Source organism: Hyaena hyaena, unplaced genomic scaffold (genome assembly GCF_003009895.1).
Source record: "Hyaena hyaena isolate Hyena2069 unplaced genomic scaffold, ASM300989v1 scaffold_43, whole genome shotgun sequence".
NCBI lineage: Eukaryota > Metazoa > Chordata > Mammalia > Carnivora > Hyaenidae > Hyaena > Hyaena hyaena.
In genome coordinates this window covers 5,184,534-5,205,047 of record NW_024080675.1, presented here as the reverse complement: position 1 = coordinate 5,205,047, position 20,514 = coordinate 5,184,534, and the positions used below count along the sequence as shown (strand labels likewise).

The 20,514-nt window shown below is 44.6% G+C and overlaps 1 long non-coding RNA gene across 1 annotated transcript; it reads right to left on the bottom strand.

Moving 5' to 3' along the window:
* Positions 1–3,420: 3,420 nt before the first annotated feature.
* LOC120230468 lies at positions 3,421–9,094 on the bottom strand. Its single transcript, XR_005528032.1, has 3 exons — positions 8,903–9,094; positions 8,168–8,227; positions 3,421–3,445 (listed from the first exon to the last, which is right to left on the bottom strand). It is a non-coding gene; the product is annotated as an uncharacterized LOC120230468 (long non-coding RNA).
* Positions 9,095–20,514: the final 11,420 nt, after the last annotated feature.

Below are 20,514 nucleotides of genomic sequence, written 5' to 3'. Positions count from 1 at the left end.
ATGACTAGGAATGAAAGCACAGTATTTAGAATTTGGGGAGATGAGGGGCAGCCAGCAAAACTAACTAAGAAGACACAGCCAGTGAAATAGGAGAAAAACCAGGAGAATGTGGTGTCCAAGAAAAGAAAGCGCTTTAAGAAGAAGGAAGAGGTCAACTAGGACACATGATGTTGCCAGTTCCAAGAAATGACCGTTTAGCAACATGAAGATCATTAATGACCTTGACGCCAGCAGTTTTAGTGGAGTGATGGGGGCAGGGGAGCAGAAGCCTGATTGGAATAAGTTCAAGAAGGAGGAGAATAATTAGACCCCGTGAGTATATACAGATGTTTTGGAACGTTCTAAGGGAAGTATAAAATGGAGCGGTGGCAGAAGGGAGAAGTAGATCAAAAGAAGACTTTTATTTTTTTTGAAGATCAGAAATATAACAGTACATGTGTATGCTCGCAGGAAAGATCCAACTGAGAGAAAAAGCTAATGACACAAGTAAGAGGGGAGACAATTGCTGGAAGAACGTTTAAAGCAGGAGAGGTAGCCTCATCAGGGAAATACAAATCAAAACCACACTGAGATACCACCTCACGCCAGTCAGAGTGGCTAAAATGAGCAAATCACAGAACTCTAGATGCTGGCGAGGATGTGGAGAAACGGGCACCCTCCTGCACTGTTGGTGGGAATGTAAACTGGTACAGCCCCTCTGGAAAACAGTGTGGAGGTTCCTCAGGAAACTAACAATAGAACTCCCTTATGACCCAGCAATAGCACTGCTAGGAATTTACCCAAGGGATACAGAAATGCTGAGGCATAGGAGCACATGTACCCCAATGTTCATAGCAGCACTCTCCACAATAGCTAAAACATGGAAAGAGCCTAAGTGTCCATCCACAGATGAATGGATCAAGAAGATGTGGTTTATCTATACCATGGAATACTCCATGGCAATGAGAAACAATGAAATCTGGCCATGTGTAGCAACATGGATGGACCTTGAGGGTGTTATGCTGAGCGAAATAAGTCAGGCAGAGAAGGACAAATATCGTATGTTTGCACGTATAGGAGGATTAGGAGGAACTTGACGGAGGAACAAGGGGGAGAAGAAGGGGGGAAATGGTGGGGGAAAGGGAGAGAGGCAAACCATGAGAGACTCTTGAATGCTGACAAAAACTGAGGACCGATGGATGTGGGGGGGAGGGAGGATGGGCATGGAGGAGGGCACTTGTGGGGATGAGCACTGGGTGTTATGTGGAAACTAATTTGTCAATAAACTATTTGTAAAAAAAAAAAAATAATAAAGCAGGAGAGGTAGGCTGGCTGGGGATAGGAACCTGGATAAGAGTGCACACTGAGCACTGCGTCCAGCACACGGGCCGCCAGTTTGCAACATCTGCATGTTTGATCTGCTCATCCTGAAAATACAATGGGCGTTATGGATCCTAAACAGCAGAGAAGTCTTCCTTTGGAAACACTACCAATATTCAGATTCTCTTCAGTGTAAACGTTGCCAAACTAAAGCTGCTACCCATAATTGGTGAGACATCGAGGGACTCATGCTCCAGAAACAGTCCGTTGGATTTTGGTTTGGAATGAAGAAATAAAGACTAAATTGACTTCCAACTGCAACATCCACATGGGAACTTACAGTTCTTTTAAACATGTCGGTCTTGGTCCATGAGGAATAGATAGCTACGTCACTTCAGCTACTAGATTAAAGCGACTGACATTTCTCAAAGAACTTGATTTGTTTGTTGAGTACATGCTGTTATCATTCCAGAAAAATTCTTAATTTAGAACCCCCTTTTGGAAGCTTAGATTCATCCCATATTTGAAATGGTGTAAACTTCAACAAGTAAAAGCTTTAGTGCTCTGTGCACAGTTCGAGCACTCGTGATCCCCGGCAACCTTTCTGGTTTGGCTGCTTTAGAAAAGGAAGGTTCCCCAAGGAGCCCTATTACTTTATCCGGGAGAAAGACTCACATCAAAGGACCAATAATCCCAATTCCTGGTGCAAAGTGAGCACATGATAAATAGTTGCTGAACTAATGAATAAAAATTAGTTCTGTCTACTCTCTGAAGCATTGCTACCTCCATTAGACCCTGGACTTTGAATTGCCAATTTTTCATGTGATTTTATTACCAACATGGCTGAAGATTTTCTTTCTTTTTTAAAATTTTATTCCAGTTAACATACAGTGTTATATTAGTTTCAGGTGTTATATAGATTCAGGTGAATCTAAATATAGATTCAACACTTTCATACATCACCCTGTGCCCATCATGATTCTTTTTTATAACTCACAAGATAATGACCTTTCAGAGGCAAGTGTTGATGCACTTTGTTGCATTTTAGGGAGTATTCAGGATATCCAAGCCATTTAAAAGGAAAGAGCTGGTTTATAGTTTGCCTTACTTGTTGAATGTGTTTTCCACCCCCCCTCCTCTAACCCCCAGGGGAAACAATGAGTTTTCAACTTATGCCTCTGTTCTGTATTTCAAATTGACATCCAGTTTTTTTCCAAAGTTCCTAGCCAGGTGCTTCATGAATATTGGCTGATTAATCGGTGTCTGTTCTTTAGGTGATAATAGCATCACATGAAATGGTTAAGCTGTACATATATAGACAGTGATTTCTAGTTTAAAATAATGTGAAATGAATATTCATGCGTATTTCTATTCTTTTCCCCAAATGCCACTGAATGACAGTAATTTTTTCAAAGGCATAAATAACATAAGAGAATGGCAGTGGGTAGAGAGGTGTTTGAATGGTTACTGATTTAGCAAAGAGGAGAAACCTAAGTGCCCCCACAGGGAAAAGCACATCTCTTTACGCTAAAGAATCTCAGAAAAGCTGAGAAATTAGAGGCACCAAGAACCTCTGAAGATAGTGGGGAGGGTTTGTACTAAAAATGGGGGAATAGGTAGAAAAGCTATGCACAGTAGTTGCACTGCAAGGACCCTTCTCATACACAGAGCATCCAGATGATGATCCCATAGAAGGCACAAGGTATTAAATGCAAAACTCATATCAGAGCAATTCTCAGTGCTAGGATACTAAGGGGAAAGATTTTCAAACTAGAAAGTATGGAACAGAATACTGGAATGCAGTTAAACTGTAAGAAGTTCAAGTAGAATATCTACTTCTTAAAAAATGAATTCAAAATATTAGATTTGAGTAAATTACATCCCAGAATAATAAAATATTTTGTAATTATGATCTTCAATCAGCTGATAGGATTTCTTTTAAAATGAAAATAAAAAGGGGTACCTGGTGGTTCAGTTGGTTGAGGTCTTATTCTTGACTTCAGTCATGATCTCACAGTTGTGAGATGGAGCCCCTTGTCGGGCTCTGCCCTCATACCACGGTTTCTTCCTGGGATTCTCTCTCTCCCTCTCTCTCTGCCTCTCTTTCACTAATTTTCTCTCTCTCTCTCTCTCGAAATAAATAAACCTAAAAAAATAAAATGAAATGAAAATAAAGATTTCTAGAGCTAATAGTAATATATGCTCAATATGGGAAATAAATACAAGTAGAAAGAGGAAAAAATCACTAAGCTTACCCCCCAGGTATATCCATAGTTAACATTATCTATTTCAAGGTCTTTTATATAAAACTTTATTTCTGTGTTAGATTGATTATCATATCATGTGCAGAATTTATCATTTTCATACAGTTTGAATAATTAACATTTTAATAAAATATTTCATAATCCATTACAAATATATTTGTAAATATAACTCTTGTTTGAGAGACAGTGTGTGTGCTCTAGGATGAGCGGGGGAGGGGCAGAGGGAGAGAAAGAGAACCTTAATCAGGTTCTATTCATGGAGTATGATGCTGGGCTCGATCTCACAACTGTGAGATCATGACCTGAGCCGGTATGAAAAGTCGTACGCTCAACCGACTGAGCCACCCAGGCACCCCTGAAAATATAACTCTTAACATTCAGTAATGTGAGCTTATGTCCTAAAAGGTATTTAAGCAAATATAATGGTATTTAAGCACAATCTAAATTTCCTTCTTACATAGTATATCTTTTTGCTTAAATCTTTTTCCTGTATTGTGAATTAACTCCTTATGCTACTTTCCTAGATAAAAATCTTTAAGAAAAGCAATGGAAAATGAAATGTAAGCAGTTTAAGCATAACTTCTATTTAAGGAGGATGAAACAGTTAAACAGCAAAACCTTAGCGAGGCATCAAAATGACTGTTTTCTAACCACACTGCTGCCCCTGAAGGACAACTGATAATGACTCTAGGGAAATAATCATAGCATAGAAAATATCTAAGGAAGCACAACTAGGGTTCATAATTAACAGCAGAGGCACATTATAGTTATATCTATATTTGTGTGTTTTTATGTTGCATTTAAATTTATTTACAGGTATGGTTGTTGTTCATTCTGAAGTACAATCATATTTATTCTTAGTTCATCATGTTGTTTTAAAATTTTGAATTTATAGAAACAGTAGACATTATTAAGAAGAGATACCTGCACCATTAGCAGCTGCTGACGCTCATAGTGAAAATACTGGTTCAGTGTTATTACTGAAAAATACGGGTTTAGAGTCTTTGTGTTCTCTGTAGAGTTCATGCTGGCACTGGTGTCTCTGGTACCTTGTGTTCCTTGCAACATTTCCCTCACAGAGTCCCCGTTAGGACTTCTTGTAGGCCTGGTTTAGTGGTGATGAATTCTGTCAATTTTTGTTTCTTTGGGAAAACATTCATCTCTCCATCTATTCTGAATGAAAGGCTTGCTGGATAGAGGATTTTTGGCTGCATATTTCTTCTGTTCATCACATTGAGGATTCCCTGCCATTTCTTTCTGGCCTGCCAGGTTTCAGTAGATAGGTCTGCAACTACGCTGATAGGTCTCCCTTTGTATGTTAGGGCCCTTTCATCCCTAGCAGTTTTCAGAATTCCCTCTTTGTCCTTACATTTTGCCAGTTTCACTATGATATGCTGTGTAGAAGATAGATTCAAATTATGTCTGAGGGGAGTTCTCTGTGCCTCTTGGATTTCATTGTCTGTTTCCTACCCCAGATGGGGGAAGTTCTCAGCTATAATTTGTTCAAGTACCCTTCAGCTCCTTTTTCTCTCTTCTTCTTCTTATGGAATTCCTATGATTTGGAAATTGTTCCATTTGATTGCATCACTCTGTTCTCAGATTCTCCCTTCGTGTTCCTGGATCAATTGATCTCTCTTTTTCTTGGCTTCCTCTTTTTCTATCATGTGTCTTCTAGTTCATCTATTCTCCTCTCAGCCTCTTCAATCTGTGCAGTGGCCGCCTCCATTTTATTATGCACCTCATTTATAGCATTTTTAAATTCATCACAATTATTTTTGAGGTCTATAATCTTCTTAGCAATAGCTTCTCTGGTGTCGTCCATGCCTTTTTCAAGCCCAGCAGTTAATTTTATGACCATTGCTCTAAATTCTTGGTCAGTTATGTTGCTTATATCTGTTTTGAACAATTCTTTAGCTGTCATTCCCTCCTGGAATGTCTTTAGAGGAGAGTTCTTCTGTTTCATCATTTTGCTAGCTTTCTGTCTCTTGTCAGTTTTAAAAGCTTGTTCTGTGCTCTGCACCTGCGAGTTCTGCTATATTAAAGGAGGCTCATTGCCTGTCCATGGCCTGTTTATTCAGGACATGTTCTTTTAATGGTGTCCCTTAGTCTCTCTTGTTGTGCCTTTGTATATTTTTTTTCCTTATTTTTAGTGATATTTGGGACTTTCCATCATGTGTACTTTTGTTTGTTTCTTGAGGTAGCCCTGAAAAGGAAAACAGACAGACAAACACACAGGGAACAAAAGCACACAAATGCACAGACAAATCAAACAAACAAGCAAACTGAAAGGGGAAAAACAACAACAACAACAAAAGGCAAAGCACAGTCTAAAAGCATAAAACCAGAAATCCCAGCTGGAAATAAAGAGCAGGGTGGGGGCAGTGTTGATGGAAGAACATATACAAAGAAAGAAATGACTGCGTGGGGAGAAAGCAAAATTGAACATTGACCAGGCAGAGAGACTAAAAGGCTTAATTTTTAGAGAGAAAGAGGAGATTATGGTAGGATGTTAGGAGAATGAATTTAATATAATGTTTTCCAAAGAAACTATATAGTCTGATTATTCCAGAGAGAGAGAGAGAAAGGAAGGTAATGATGGAAGTGTAGAATATGCATCAAGAGAATGGATGAACTGTGACTGTTTAAGCAAACCAATGACCAGAGTGCCCAGTCCAGCAGAAGGCAGGGATAAGAATGAGACAAAGGAAAATATATCTGAATAGAAAGAATTGATCTAGAATGAATCATGGCAGTGCATCCATATTGGTCTTGCCCTGGGCTCTGGTAAAAAGAAAAAAGCATCTCTCCAGGGCGGATGGGTGTGGTTTGGTGTAGGCAGTTCTCACTTCCACTGTGGTCCCGCGGATCTCTTCCTGAGGCCCCACCTTGGTGGTTGTGGGAGAAAACTGGCAGTGCCCCAGTCCCTTCCTGAACCAAGCACTGGAAATTACTTTATTGGGTCTGATCTCCCTGTGCCGCCGGGGTAGCCAAGGTGGGCTGTGTTCTATGTCCCAAGCCCTGCCTCATTTCCAGATCTTAGTCCAAGCGCTTTAATGATACCGCCCAAAATGTAATCCTGCAGGCCGGGCCACTTCCCAGCTGGGGATTCATCAGGGCATCCAGCAGAAAGAGCAGCAGAGCAGTTTCTCCTGGCGCTGCCTGAGATTGGGGCGCCCAGCCCAAAGTCAGTGCCATAGCTAGAAATAGGATCTGTTTCTGAATGCCCTGCAGTTAGAGATGAGATGATAGGATCCCTCTCTGTCCCGAGCGGAGGTTTTTCTTTTCTCCAGGGACAGTTCTCTGAGCAGTTTCAGCTACTCTTTCTCTTCCCTTTGTCTGTCCGTCTGTCCATGGCTCTCCGCGGAGGGGGCTCCTTCCCCTCCGTGCCTCTGAGTCCCTGCCCATTTTTATCTTCCCCAGTTCGCAATCACACAACTATGAGGCTGTCTTCTTAATGGACTTTGTCTTTTTCCTCCCAGACTCTTGTGGTTCAGTGTCCTATGGCTTCAGCCATTCTTTGTTTAAGAGATGCGAGTGGGTGAAAAGTACAGAGCTCTCTACTTCTCTGCCATCTTGCCTCTCATACAAGTCTCTTAACAACTTTAAACTTTACAAATAATTTTCCATGTTCATTATCTCATTTAGTCCTCAAATCAACTCCATGAGATAGGTATTATTTTCCCATTAGAAATGACAACATCCTAAATCCTTAGTGATTTCTCAAGAAAAGTTGAATGTGAATGCTGAGGTTGGGTTTTTTTTTATATGGGAATGTTGAATGCTAAAATCAACAGGTATTTTCAATTCAAGGCAGCAGACTAGAAAAACACGTTTACTTTCTGTTCTTCCTGAAATCATATTTAATACAAGTATAGAAATACCAAAATTTATACCAACCAAAGCCAAGAGAATGTGGAAGTCATCAGCCACAGAAAGATTTTGATACATTTCAAGAGGGCAAAAAGTGAAATGCAGGACTGATGAATACAACAATCAAGAAAAGACTGTCCAAAGAAGGGGCTGCACAAGACCAGTCTGCTGCTACTGAGCCCCGTTTATAGTCAAGAGAAGAGAGAATAGGGGTTGAAAACAAGGAGACAAAGATATTTTAGGGAAAAAAAAGTTCATTTAATGAGTTTCATGGGTCACTCAGTCTTCCCTCATAGTAACTCTGTAGGAATTACAACAGATTTTTGGTGAGCAAGACAAAGGAACAGGGAGGGAGTGCTGAACGACAGAGTGTCAGCTCTGGTTCATTGTCACTACTACCAACTCCATCCAAGACTCCACACCCATGGCTTCATGTACTCTAACTGGAGATTGTTGCTTCACAAATTGTCAAATGAGAAGGAATCTTCCTGGCAACTATAATTTGCAGTTATTATTAGAATACTTTTTATAAAAATATTTTGTCTTAACAAATTCTGTCTCAACATGTTTGCTTCTGCCAAGGCAAACTATCTCGGAATAACCACTTGCCATCTAATATATTTTGCCTATAAGGACAAGTAAGAGAATGGTCTATATTTCAAAAAAGCATCCTATCTGTCTACTCCCATTTGACAAGAGAAGTCAGGAGGGAGATTTTTCTGGGACATCCTTACCCAAACTTCCTTGTATTGTCCTGAAGCCCCAACATACATCATATGCTTCATTTTTCCTCCCTGGGAAATAAAACGATGGAAATAACATGATTGTCATTTATTGTTTCAAATATATCCGACATCATCATCTTTTTCAGAGTTCTAATAAGAAACCTTTGTCCCAAATTTGTACAGCCTTTTTCCTGTTCAAACAAACACCACCAAGAAACTGTTCCTTACTGAACTCAAATGATATCAAAAGACTTGTGGTTAAATGTCTTATCTGGAAATCATTTTTGCTCTTAGAGAGATTAGAAAGGACTTATACTATTTCTCCTTTTTTTTCCCAAACAGAATTAGGGTCTGAGCAAAATCTTTTGTGTCCTACCAACCCCCAAGTCTGTTGGGGATGGATGTCCAAATTTGCTCTAACATACTATAAAAGCTCTCATAACCAGAGCACTAAAGCATTACAATTTTGTAATATATGAATTATGCACAGTGCTATTTTAAATATGAACAAATAAATACAGTAAAGCCTTGGTTTACGAGCATAATTTGTTCTAGAAACATGCTTGTAATCCAAAGCACTTCTATCAAGCCCAATTTCCCCATAATAAATAATGGAAACTCAGATAATTTGTTCCACAACCCAAAAATATTTATATAAAAATCATTACAATACTGCACTATAATATAAAGTAATAAAGAAAATACAAAATATAAAGAAAAATTAACAAATTAACCTGTACTTACCTTTGAAAACCTTCGTGGCTGGTGTGACGGAGACAAGGGATAAAAGGGTTCTTGGGTAGGATGTTTCATTATCGCTAACGGATGTTGACTACACTACAGTATTAATAAGCTCTTGTCATATGCTCTATTTAATCTATTTAATGTAGCTGGCAATAGGGCAGCAGAGGAAAGGGTCTATATCTGCAGGCAGCCTGACCTATAGTGAAGCAAAGCATTCCTCAGCTTACTCTTGTATGAAAAGCAAAGGACTACCCATAGGTGCTTTGAAGTGACAAAAAAGACACCAGTGTCAGTTGTGGACACCTTCCAATATTCTGAAAAATCACTGGTTTCTGCCAAACATCATGGCCTGAAGCAGAGCATCAGAGCACAGGAGATGATCACCCACAATTCCACAGAGAAATAGAGAGAGAGACTAACAGAGAGAGAGAGAGAGAGAGAGAGAGAGAGAACCATTAGCTCAATTGTCATGTGATGTTTGCCATCATGTTCTCCTTGTATTGCAAGACATCACTCGTTTATCAAGTTAAAATTTATCAGAAATGTCTACTCGTCTTGCGGAACACTTGCACAACAAGTTACTCACAATCCAAGATTTTATTGTGTGTGTATAATGTATATATTATATATAAAATTTTTTGACATATATTTCTTACTGATCTATAGGATTTTTGGTTCTGAAACTTATGCATGTCATGTCCCAGATATGCAACATTAGTCCCGTGAGCGAGAAAACACGTGAATGAAATAAGCCACAGAAACGAGATTCAAACTAGGTAAAGCCACATGTAGGCCAAGATTTTTCAAACCTTCTTCCTCGTGCTGAAGCTTCCAGCTCCTAGACAATAATACATGTTTCTCTTGCCAGACCCCCAAGCATATCTCTCCCCTCTTGGTCATAACAGTCTCTAGAATTCTATTTAAGTGCCAGCAATGTGGGGTGAAGAACGAACCTGGCTGGCATGCTCACAGCGACCACATTGTGTTGACCTTTCTTTAATGCAATACATTGCTCCACTCTTAACTTACAATAAACAACATATTTGCTTTCTAGACATTAGTGAAATGCCTTACTAGACATATTCCTAGAAGGCCAAACTGACTTCTAATCCATATGGAATAATCCACTGGTGAATTTCTTCCAGGTAGGCCACAACGTATCTAGAATGTAATCTTTATATATTCACATACAGTCATTATATATAATCAGATGTATTTGGATTATTCAGAGTAGATCAAAGAGAAAATCTGGGCTGTAGGGCTCAGTTACAAATGTGGGATGATGCTACGCTTACCACTGGTGGTCCATGACCTACATTTTTGGAGACCAGATCCCATTGTGGTCCCTGATTAATTTATGAATTGAGCTTTTGTTCAAGGAAGGCTTGGTCCTGGGCAATGCCTGTGCTCACTGTAAATATGGCACTGTGCTAAGTACCCTAACAATTAGGAAAAAGAAAAAGAAAAAATGGTAACACATGTTGCATCTATGGCAAGGCGGCACCACAGTCCAGATTAAGAGCTTTGGGAGTCATTTCACTGGGCTTATATCCCAGCTAAGCCACCACCACTTGTGTGACCAGAGGGGCGGTCTAAATTGTAAATGTTGTGTTGCCAAATTCCTCAAACTGAAGAAAGCAAGAACCTGCCTGCCAGGAAGGGAGGTCTTGGGCCGCAGTATCCAGGCAGGTCAGGGTTTGGTGACTTGGGAACTGCCGCCGTCTGGAAGGCAATGGTGAAAGCCGGGGCAGCACACACCGAGGTGCTGAGGGGCACGACAACCATCGCACTCCTCTACAGTCCCCACGCAGTGGCCTTGCTGGTTGTAGACAAGTGCCAACAGGCCCACCTGCAAAGGTGAGCAGGCAGCCTAGACACCGCCACAGGCAACTGGAAGTCCCAGGCACTGGAGCCTAACGGTGGAGCTCTGGGACCTCCCCCTTTTCCCTGTGCTGTGTTCTCTTACCAAGCTGCGCATGCGCGCCCTTCTTTGTGCCGTGTCCCAGGTTATGCATCACTAGGGCCAGGCTGGGCCGTTCAGGCTCAGTACGTTTTTGACCCCGAGAGGAGTCAGAAGCTCTCGAGGGCCTCTCCAGCTTTTAGACTCCAACCTCGCGATCGTTTGGCGCACAGCCAGCTCCGTAGGGGCAATCTTCTTAGCAAGTTTCGTTTCCCACTCCGCCGAGGCCATCACCTGCCTGGCCGTGATGGGTCCCTGGTCCGCCCCGCCCGTGATCCCCATCCACCACCTGGCAGGGACCAACTCGCTGCTCCTTCACATGCCCTGGATCCTGAGCGCAGGGTATTCCACCTAGATCATAGGCCTTTACCAGCTAGCTTTCATGTTGAGCCGATGAGGCAGTACCCCAACCCGCAGGCTGCATGGCCCTCTCTGGGCATCCTCCCTTTGGTGAACTGGAGTAACCCTCTGAAAAAACCTGTGCTCTCTTCTCCTAACTCGATGACGTTTGGGCACTCCAGAGCCACAAGAATCCTTCCTCCGGGGCACAAATGAACTCTCCAGCGTTTGCTATCTGAGACCGGTACCATCCAGGTACTTCCCACTTTTGTGCCCAAATGGGATGGAGGAGAAGGCCCAAAAAGATCCCAGAGAAAAGATGGAGGATCCTGTAGAGACCAGAGGGCAGGTTGGTGGGAACAGAACCCACCACAGCTGTGGGGGTCTATGGTTAACATCTAGTCCCCTGGAGACCAGTGAACTTCTCAGGTCCTGGCACTGCATGCAGGGGACCAGGCTCTGCAAGCCAGAGTTGGCCCAGAGAGTGATGGTTGGAGTCGGCGAAGAAGACACGGAGCCAGCCTCTTCAGGTGGACTGCTCAAATTTATTTTTCAGCTTAGGGTTTTTATATAGCAAATCCAAACAATCATGCTTAAACAATTTACATTTTTTGAATACAGTCGTAGGACTTAACATTTCTAAGTGTTCTTGGCAACAAGTGATTTCACAGTACATGATTTCCACTTCAACCAATAAAATTTAACCAGGGAGTCATAACAAAGTTTTACATATTCTTTACTGCGTATGGCAGGGAATCTAAGGATAAGTGAAGCATATTTCCAGAATACATGAGATCACAGTGCCCTTTAATTGTTTACATTCAGTGGGCATGCAAAAACAGAATATACTTGTACCCCCAGTTGTAGGTAACAGACTCTCACAACTCTTTACTAAGAAAGAACAATGTCAACATTTATCATCGATAAATGGAAATGTTTTACGTGGATCAACTAGAATTTGGTCTCTGCATTTACCAATCTCATTCTTTGGCCAGAACAATCCATAAGTTGCCTTACAGGCTTGTGGTCAGCAGGCAAATATTTCTCTAATACTTTTTCGAGAAAGTCCTCCAAAACTATTAAGTTTTGTTTTTGTCTCTGCTTATGGCATAATATGTGTTCTTACTGGCAATTAGACCCATACAAGGAAAATGAATTCTAGGTCTCTTATAGACCCCATGCGTACCAGACAGTCTCCAATTTTGCTAATTGCTACAATAATCATTAGACAGCATCTGATTGAGGGAGCAGACATGATATTTAGGTACATTCCATTTTGGAGGAAGGGGGGAACTTTGGGCAATTCTGGTTTCATATTAACCCTAGAGTAGACTAACAGCAGAAGTGAGAGTAAAAGGTACAGACTAAGTAGAGAAGAAGAATTCTTCAGGGGGTTCTTCTGACTGCCTTGCAGTCTTTTCCCACAGGTTTTTCCCTGGGCCTTGCCATCAGGGAGGACCTGTGTAGTTTTGGTCTCCGACAATGCAGCTCTGAACCTTTGGACTTCCATTCTAGTCCTCCAGAAGACAGTTTGAGGAAGAACACATGTAGTCACCTCCTTGCATGGCCCTGCCAGAGATGTGCCTCATACAGATGCAGCCGTGCTCTCTGACCCAGCCCCATGCTGCCCCTTACTGCAGGAGACATCAACAAAGGAAGTGTCAGGTGAAAGCCATCAGTCTTCTGAGAGCACGTCAGACCTATCCAGGAAGGAGATATGGGGTGGTGAGCCTTCAGGCGTGACATCAACAAAGGAAGTGTCCGGTGAACAGCATCAGCCTGTTGGCAGGAAAGAGACACAGGCTAAGGAGACTCCAGGCATCTCATCAAGGAGCTCCTTGCCCCCTGTATCTGCCAGCAGCAGGCCTTGCAAATGGAAAAGGTCCATGCCACCTTCTCTGCCACTGCCACCACCACAGCCACAGTTGTGGGGCCGCGGTGAGTTCCCCCCACCTCCTAAGCTTCCTTGCATGGCTATTGACAAAAGTCTGGACACCTTGAAGAATGCCAAATATCAGAGGAAGAAGATCTTGGAGGACAGAAGAGAGATCAAAGCAGACTGCTCGGACACTCTGCCTGCCCCTGCATTCTCCTTACTTGCATCAGAGACTGCTAACTGCCTGCCTTCGGACATTAACACTGTGCAAGTCCCTACTGCTACAGCTGACTTGGCTGACCAATCTGCCAGGCCTCCAATCCCATCTGTTCCTCCATCTTTAAAACCAAGTGTTGCTGTTTCCAATAGCTCGCCCCTTGGGGGTTCTGGTGTCACCTCCACTCCAGTGGGCAAGCCCCCTGCAAACTGCAACTCAGCTTCTGACAGTGAAGCCATAGATACTACATCTCCATCTCAGACTTCCATCATCTGTTCCTCCTCTGTGTCCAGGGACACCCATGTGCCACTTTACATAGTGCTTCCTGGTTCTGAGAAGACACCACTCAGTAGCAGTACTGTTGTGGCCCAGCACTCTATCCATTTACCTAAAAAGTCATCCATTACACAGACCTCAGGTTCCAAGCAGTCTGACCCAGCAATCACTGCTCAGCTCACAACTGGGCACCATAATGGGCAGCAGCCTACCAATTCTTACCTGTTAGGATTACCAGTAACCCCAACACAAGCTATGGGCCCGACTGCTCTTGTAGCCTGGCCATCTGGAGACAACACAGTGTAGTCAGGCTTGGCAGGTTCTGTATCTATTACTATCAGTATCCAGCCTGCCTCTAGTGACAAGCAAGGCATTGGACTTGATGTGCCCATCCCAGGTCCCACGCATTCTCAGGCATCTGGAGCATTCAACCTTGGGGCAGGACTGAACAGGGCACCAAGCACAATTTCTGCTCCAACATTTAGTCAGACAACCTGGAATCCTTATGGTGACAGCATGGCTGCTGCTGTAGGAAGAGCAACTACTGTCCCAGTATTGGACACAATGCTACTTCCAGCTTCAATCCAGGCACTGGGGACCCACCCACATATCCAGTCCCAGCACTGGGCCGGGACTGCAGCATGCCCACAGGTGGAGACTCTACAGTCTCCATGACCTATGAGTGTCCTGGGCGCTCATCCAGGCAAAGAAAACATCCCCCATGTGAAAGTGTTGCCATCCTGGAGAAGAGATGCCAGTCAGGAGATCAGGCAGCCTCCCCCATTAATCCGAGCAGCAAAGGGCCAACCATCAAAACCCCAGGTGGTGGAGTAGTGGGAGAGCGCCATGCGGTTCCCAAAGGTGGAGACTCAGCTGTTCCTGGTACCCGTAATCGTACCTGGGACCCATATACACAAAGTAAACCTGACCCACATGAAAGAGCCACCACTCTGGACAAGAGAGGTGTGTCAGAAGGCATGTTAGTCTCCTCAAATCCTAGCCATAGGGAGCCAACCATCAACAACTCAGGTGGTGGAGTAGTGGGAGAGGGCCATGCTGCTCCCAAAGATGGAGACTCAGCTGTTCCTGGTACCCATAAATGTACCTGTGATCCTTCTACACAAAGTAAACTTGACCCACATGAAGGAGCCACTACTCTGGGAAAGAAAGGTGTGTCAGAAGAAATGGCAGGCTCCTCCTTGAGTCCGAGCAGCAGGGGGCCAACCATCAACAACTCAGGTGGTGCAGTAGTGGCAGAGGGCCACGCTGTTTCCAGAGGTGGAGACTCCTGGTACCCATACGCGCTACCAGGACCCATCTACACGAAAACAAATTGCTCCATGTGGAAGAGCCTCTATCTTGGAGAAGACACACGTGTCAAGAGACACGTGTGTTCATCCCCCCCAGAGTCCCTGTGGCTTGCTGGGCCACACTGCTTCAGTTGCAGTTGCAAGTGGCAGCATCAACTCTGTACTTGGACCCACTTGCAGATCCATGTTCCCAGTAATGGCGGTCCACCTGCCCAGCATACAATCAGTAAGCATGGAGGGGACAATGTCATTCTCACTATGGTAGGACCTGGTGTTCTTGCTTCATAGAATAATTGCAGAGGACCCAAGGCAGATGCAGCAAGTGCTGTAGCAGATGTAGACACTGTCATATCTATGATGGCAGGCCTCTGTGTCAGCACCCCCCCCCCCCCCCCCCCCCCCCCCCAGACCCCCAACACAGGTGGTACCCCGGGGAAGAACCCCATGCCTGCTATGACCGGATACACTTGCGGTCCCTCATCCGCACACAGCGCATGTGGCCCTCCTAAGCACTGTGCTGGTCGTGCGACGGGGGATGGCACCATGAAATTTTAAACAGAAATTGGGCTCGCTCTAGTCAGGTACTCCTCTGGAGGAGCAAGCACTGTGTTTATCCTGGGCAACTGTGCCTGTGCTCTGGGCATGACTAGAGCACCTTCATAACCTGCTTAGGGCTTCATCAGAGCCACCGAACAATTCCTTTCTCTGGTCATGAATCTCAACAAATAAGGACCAAATATTCTTCTGCATATTGTATATAACCGGAAATGGACTTTGTTGCACCAGAAAGGGGCCCAGCCCCTTTAAGTGAAAGTTAACCTGATCTCTTCATACAGCAAGTGTGTGCATTGTGTGCACATGTGTATTTGTGTGTTATTCTGTGCATGTGTATGTTTTGGACGGTGAGGGGCACCTGAGCCCCCGTTTAGAACTACTCCAGAATAACACCAGATTCAAGTTCCAATGGTGGAAAATAGNAAAACAGAATATACTTGTACCCCCAGTTGTAGGTAACAGACTCTCACAACTCTTTACTAAGAAAGAACAATGTCAACATTTATCATCGATAAATGGAAATGTTTTACGTGGATCAACTAGAATTTGGTCTCTGCATTTACCAATCTCATTCTTTGGCCAGAACAATCCATAAGTTGCCTTACAGGCTTGTGGTCAGCAGGCAAATATTTCTCTAATACTTTTTCGAGAAAGTCCTCCAAAACTATTAAGTTTTGTTTTTGTCTCTGCTTATGGCATAATATGTGTTCTTACTGGCAATTAGACCCATACAAGGAAAATGAATTCTAGGTCTCTTATAGACCCCATGCGTACCAGACAGTCTCCAATTTTGCTAATTGCTACAATAATCATTAGACAGCATCTGATTGAGGGAGCAGACATGATATTTAGGTACATTCCATTTTGGAGGAAGGGGGGAACTTTGGGCAATTCTGGTTTCATATTAACCCTAGAGTAGACTAACAGCAGAAGTGAGAGTAAAAGGTACAGACTAAGTAGAGAAGAAGAATTCTTCAGGGGGTTCTTCTGACTGCCTTGCAGTCTTTTCCCACAGGTTTTTCCCTGGGCCTTGCCATCAGGGAGGACCTGTGTAGTTTTGGTCTCCGACAATGCAGCTCTGAACCTTTGGACTTCCATTCTAGTCCTCCAGAAGACAGTTTGAGGAAGAACACATGTAGTCACCTCCTTGCATGGCCCTGCCAGAGATGTGCCTCATACAGATGCAGCCGTGCTCTCTGACCCAGCCCCATGCTGCCCCTTACTGCAGGAGACATCAACAAAGGAAGTGTCAGGTGAAAGCCATCAGTCTTCTGAGAGCACGTCAGACCTATCCAGGAAGGAGATATGGGGTGGTGAGCCTTCAGGCGTGACATCAACAAAGGAAGTGTCCGGTGAACAGCATCAGCCTGTTGGCAGGAAAGAGACACAGGCTAAGGAGACTCCAGGCATCTCATCAAGGAGCTCCTTGCCCCCTGTATCTGCCAGCAGCAGGCCTTGCAAATGGAAAAGGTCCATGCCACCTTCTCTGCCACTGCCACCACCACAGCCACAGTTGTGGGGCCGCGGTGAGTTCCCCCCACCTCCTAAGCTTCCTTGCATGGCTATTGACAAAAGTCTGGACACCTTGAAGAATGCCAAATATCAGAGGAAGAAGATCTTGGAGGACAGAAGAGAGATCAAAGCAGACTGCTCGGACACTCTGCCTGCCCCTGCATTCTCCTTACTTGCATCAGAGACTGCTAACTGCCTGCCTTCGGACATTAACACTGTGCAAGTCCCTACTGCTACAGCTGACTTGGCTGACCAATCTGCCAGGCCTCCAATCCCATCTGTTCCTCCATCTTTAAAACCAAGTGTTGCTGTTTCCAATAGCTCGCCCCTTGGGGGTTCTGGTGTCACCTCCACTCCAGTGGGCAAGCCCCCTGCAAACTGCAACTCAGCTTCTGACAGTGAAGCCATAGATACTACATCTCCATCTCAGACTTCCATCATCTGTTCCTCCTCTGTGTCCAGGGACACCCATGTGCCACTTTACATAGTGCTTCCTGGTTCTGAGAAGACACCACTCAGTAGCAGTACTGTTGTGGCCCAGCACTCTATCCATTTACCTAAAAAGTCATCCATTACACAGACCTCAGGTTCCAAGCAGTCTGACCCAGCAATCACTGCTCAGCTCACAACTGGGCACCATAATGGGCAGCAGCCTACCAATTCTTACCTGTTAGGATTACCAGTAACCCCAACACAAGCTATGGGCCCGACTGCTCTTGTAGCCTGGCCATCTGGAGACAACACAGTGTAGTCAGGCTTGGCAGGTTCTGTATCTATTACTATCAGTATCCAGCCTGCCTCTAGTGACAAGCAAGGCATTGGACTTGATGTGCCCATCCCAGGTCCCACGCATTCTCAGGCATCTGGAGCATTCAACCTTGGGGCAGGACTGAACAGGGCACCAAGCACAATTTCTGCTCCAACATTTAGTCAGACAACCTGGAATCCTTATGGTGACAGCATGGCTGCTGCTGTAGGAAGAGCAACTACTGTCCCAGTATTGGACACAATGCTACTTCCAGCTTCAATCCAGGCACTGGGGACCCACCCACATATCCAGTCCCAGCACTGGGCCGGGACTGCAGCATGCCCACAGGTGGAGACTCTACAGTCTCCATGACCTATGAGTGTCCTGGGCGCTCATCCAGGCAAAGAAAACATCCCCCATGTGAAAGTGTTGCCATCCTGGAGAAGAGATGCCAGTCAGGAGATCAGGCAGCCTCCCCCATTAATCCGAGCAGCAAAGGGCCAACCATCAAAACCCCAGGTGGTGGAGTAGTGGGAGAGCGCCATGCGGTTCCCAAAGGTGGAGACTCAGCTGTTCCTGGTACCCGTAATCGTACCTGGGACCCATATACACAAAGTAAACCTGACCCACATGAAAGAGCCACCACTCTGGACAAGAGAGGTGTGTCAGAAGGCATGTTAGTCTCCTCAAATCCTAGCCATAGGGAGCCAACCATCAACAACTCAGGTGGTGGAGTAGTGGGAGAGGGCCATGCTGCTCCCAAAGATGGAGACTCAGCTGTTCCTGGTACCCATAAATGTACCTGTGATCCTTCTACACAAAGTAAACTTGACCCACATGAAGGAGCCACTACTCTGGGAAAGAAAGGTGTGTCAGAAGAAATGGCAGGCTCCTCCTTGAGTCCGAGCAGCAGGGGGCCAACCATCAACAACTCAGGTGGTGCAGTAGTGGCAGAGGGCCACGCTGTTTCCAGAGGTGGAGACTCCTGGTACCCATACGCGCTACCAGGACCCATCTACACGAAAACAAATTGCTCCATGTGGAAGAGCCTCTATCTTGGAGAAGACACACGTGTCAAGAGACACGTGTGTTCATCCCCCCCAGAGTCCCTGTGGCTTGCTGGGCCACACTGCTTCAGTTGCAGTTGCAAGTGGCAGCATCAACTCTGTACTTGGACCCACTTGCAGATCCATGTTCCCAGTAATGGCGGTCCACCTGCCCAGCATACAATCAGTAAGCATGGAGGGGACAATGTCATTCTCACTATGGTAGGACCTGGTGTTCTTGCTTCATAGAATAATTGCAGAGGACCCAAGGCAGATGCAGCAAGTGCTGTAGCAGATGTAGACACTGTCATATCTATGATGGCAGGCCTCTGTGTCAGCCCCCCCCCCCCCCCCCCCCCCCCCGCCAAGAACACTGGGAGCTCACTTACCCGTAAGAAAGGTGGTGCTCTGGGGAAGACTGGATACACTTACGGTCTCTCATCCGCAAACAGTGCATGTGGCCCTCCTAAGCACTGTGCTGGTCGTGCGACGGGGGATGGCACCATGAAATTTTAAACAGAAATTGGGCTCGCTCTAGTCAGGTACTCCTCTGGAGGAGCAAGCACTGTGTTTATCCTGGGCAACTGTGCCTGTGCTCTGGGCATGACTAGAGCACCTTCATAACCTGCTTAGGGCTTCATCAGAGCCACCGAACAATTCCTTTCTCTGGTCATGAATCTCAACAAATAAGGACCAAATATTCTTCTGCATATTGTATATAACCGGAAATGGACTTTGTTGCACCAGAAAGGGGCCCAGCCCCTTTAAGTGAAAGTTAACCTGATCTCTTCATACAGCAAGTGTGTGCATTGTGTGCACATGTGTATTTGTGTGTTATTCTGTGCATGTGTATGTTTTGGACGGTGAGGGGCACCTGAGCCCCCGTTTAGAACTACTCCAGAATAACACCAGATTCAAGTTCCAATGGTGGAAAATAGAAGAAAGTTGCATAAATCGTCAACTGCGCCATCCCTGGCATGACCGTGAACTCGGCTGACCCAAGCTCCTGGCCAGTTTTCTCTGGTCTTGGAACTGGAAGGACACCACTGCTGTCCGTAGTGGTCTCCCCAACCCATTTGCTCGATGGGCTTTTATCATTCCCACATTGTGTACTTACACACATATGTGTATAAAACTTTGTTTTTATTAACCTGCCTTCACTCATGTGTCCTTTTGACTAAGCAGTAGAGAAAGAATTAACCTGTGTGAATGGTGATGGGTTGAGCCAGACTTAAGAAAGAAAAATTTTCCATGTCACAGTGACTGGGATGTGGAAGTGGCTACATGTTTTCCCTGCATGCACTGACTTCTGCAATCTGCATTTTGAATGTAAGGGATGACAGTCCAGGAGGAAGGAAGGTACAAAGGAGGGAGAGATGAGGTGACTCACCCTTGCCACTTCCCTCTGTGTTTTGCTCTTCTCTTACCTGCTCTGACCTTACTAGAGGCTAGATAACTCCTGATGTGTCAAAATAAACCACTCAATGATTTTTTTTTAAAAGAAATGTTTAAATGTTTTCTTGTCTGTCTTCATATTTAATTTAGACTTGGGCCCAGTCATTCCTACACATTCCCTTATCACCCAGGGAGGACAGATTTGACCTGGAGGAACGAAGGGAGAAAGAGCACATACCTGCTCTGTAATTGCTGGAAACTTCAGTTTCTTTGAATTTATTGTGCTGCTTCAATGCAGTAGAAGAGATCCTATTCAGCAATTGGCCCAGTTCTGATCTAAACCACTAAAGTATCAAATCACACAGGTTACAATTGTGC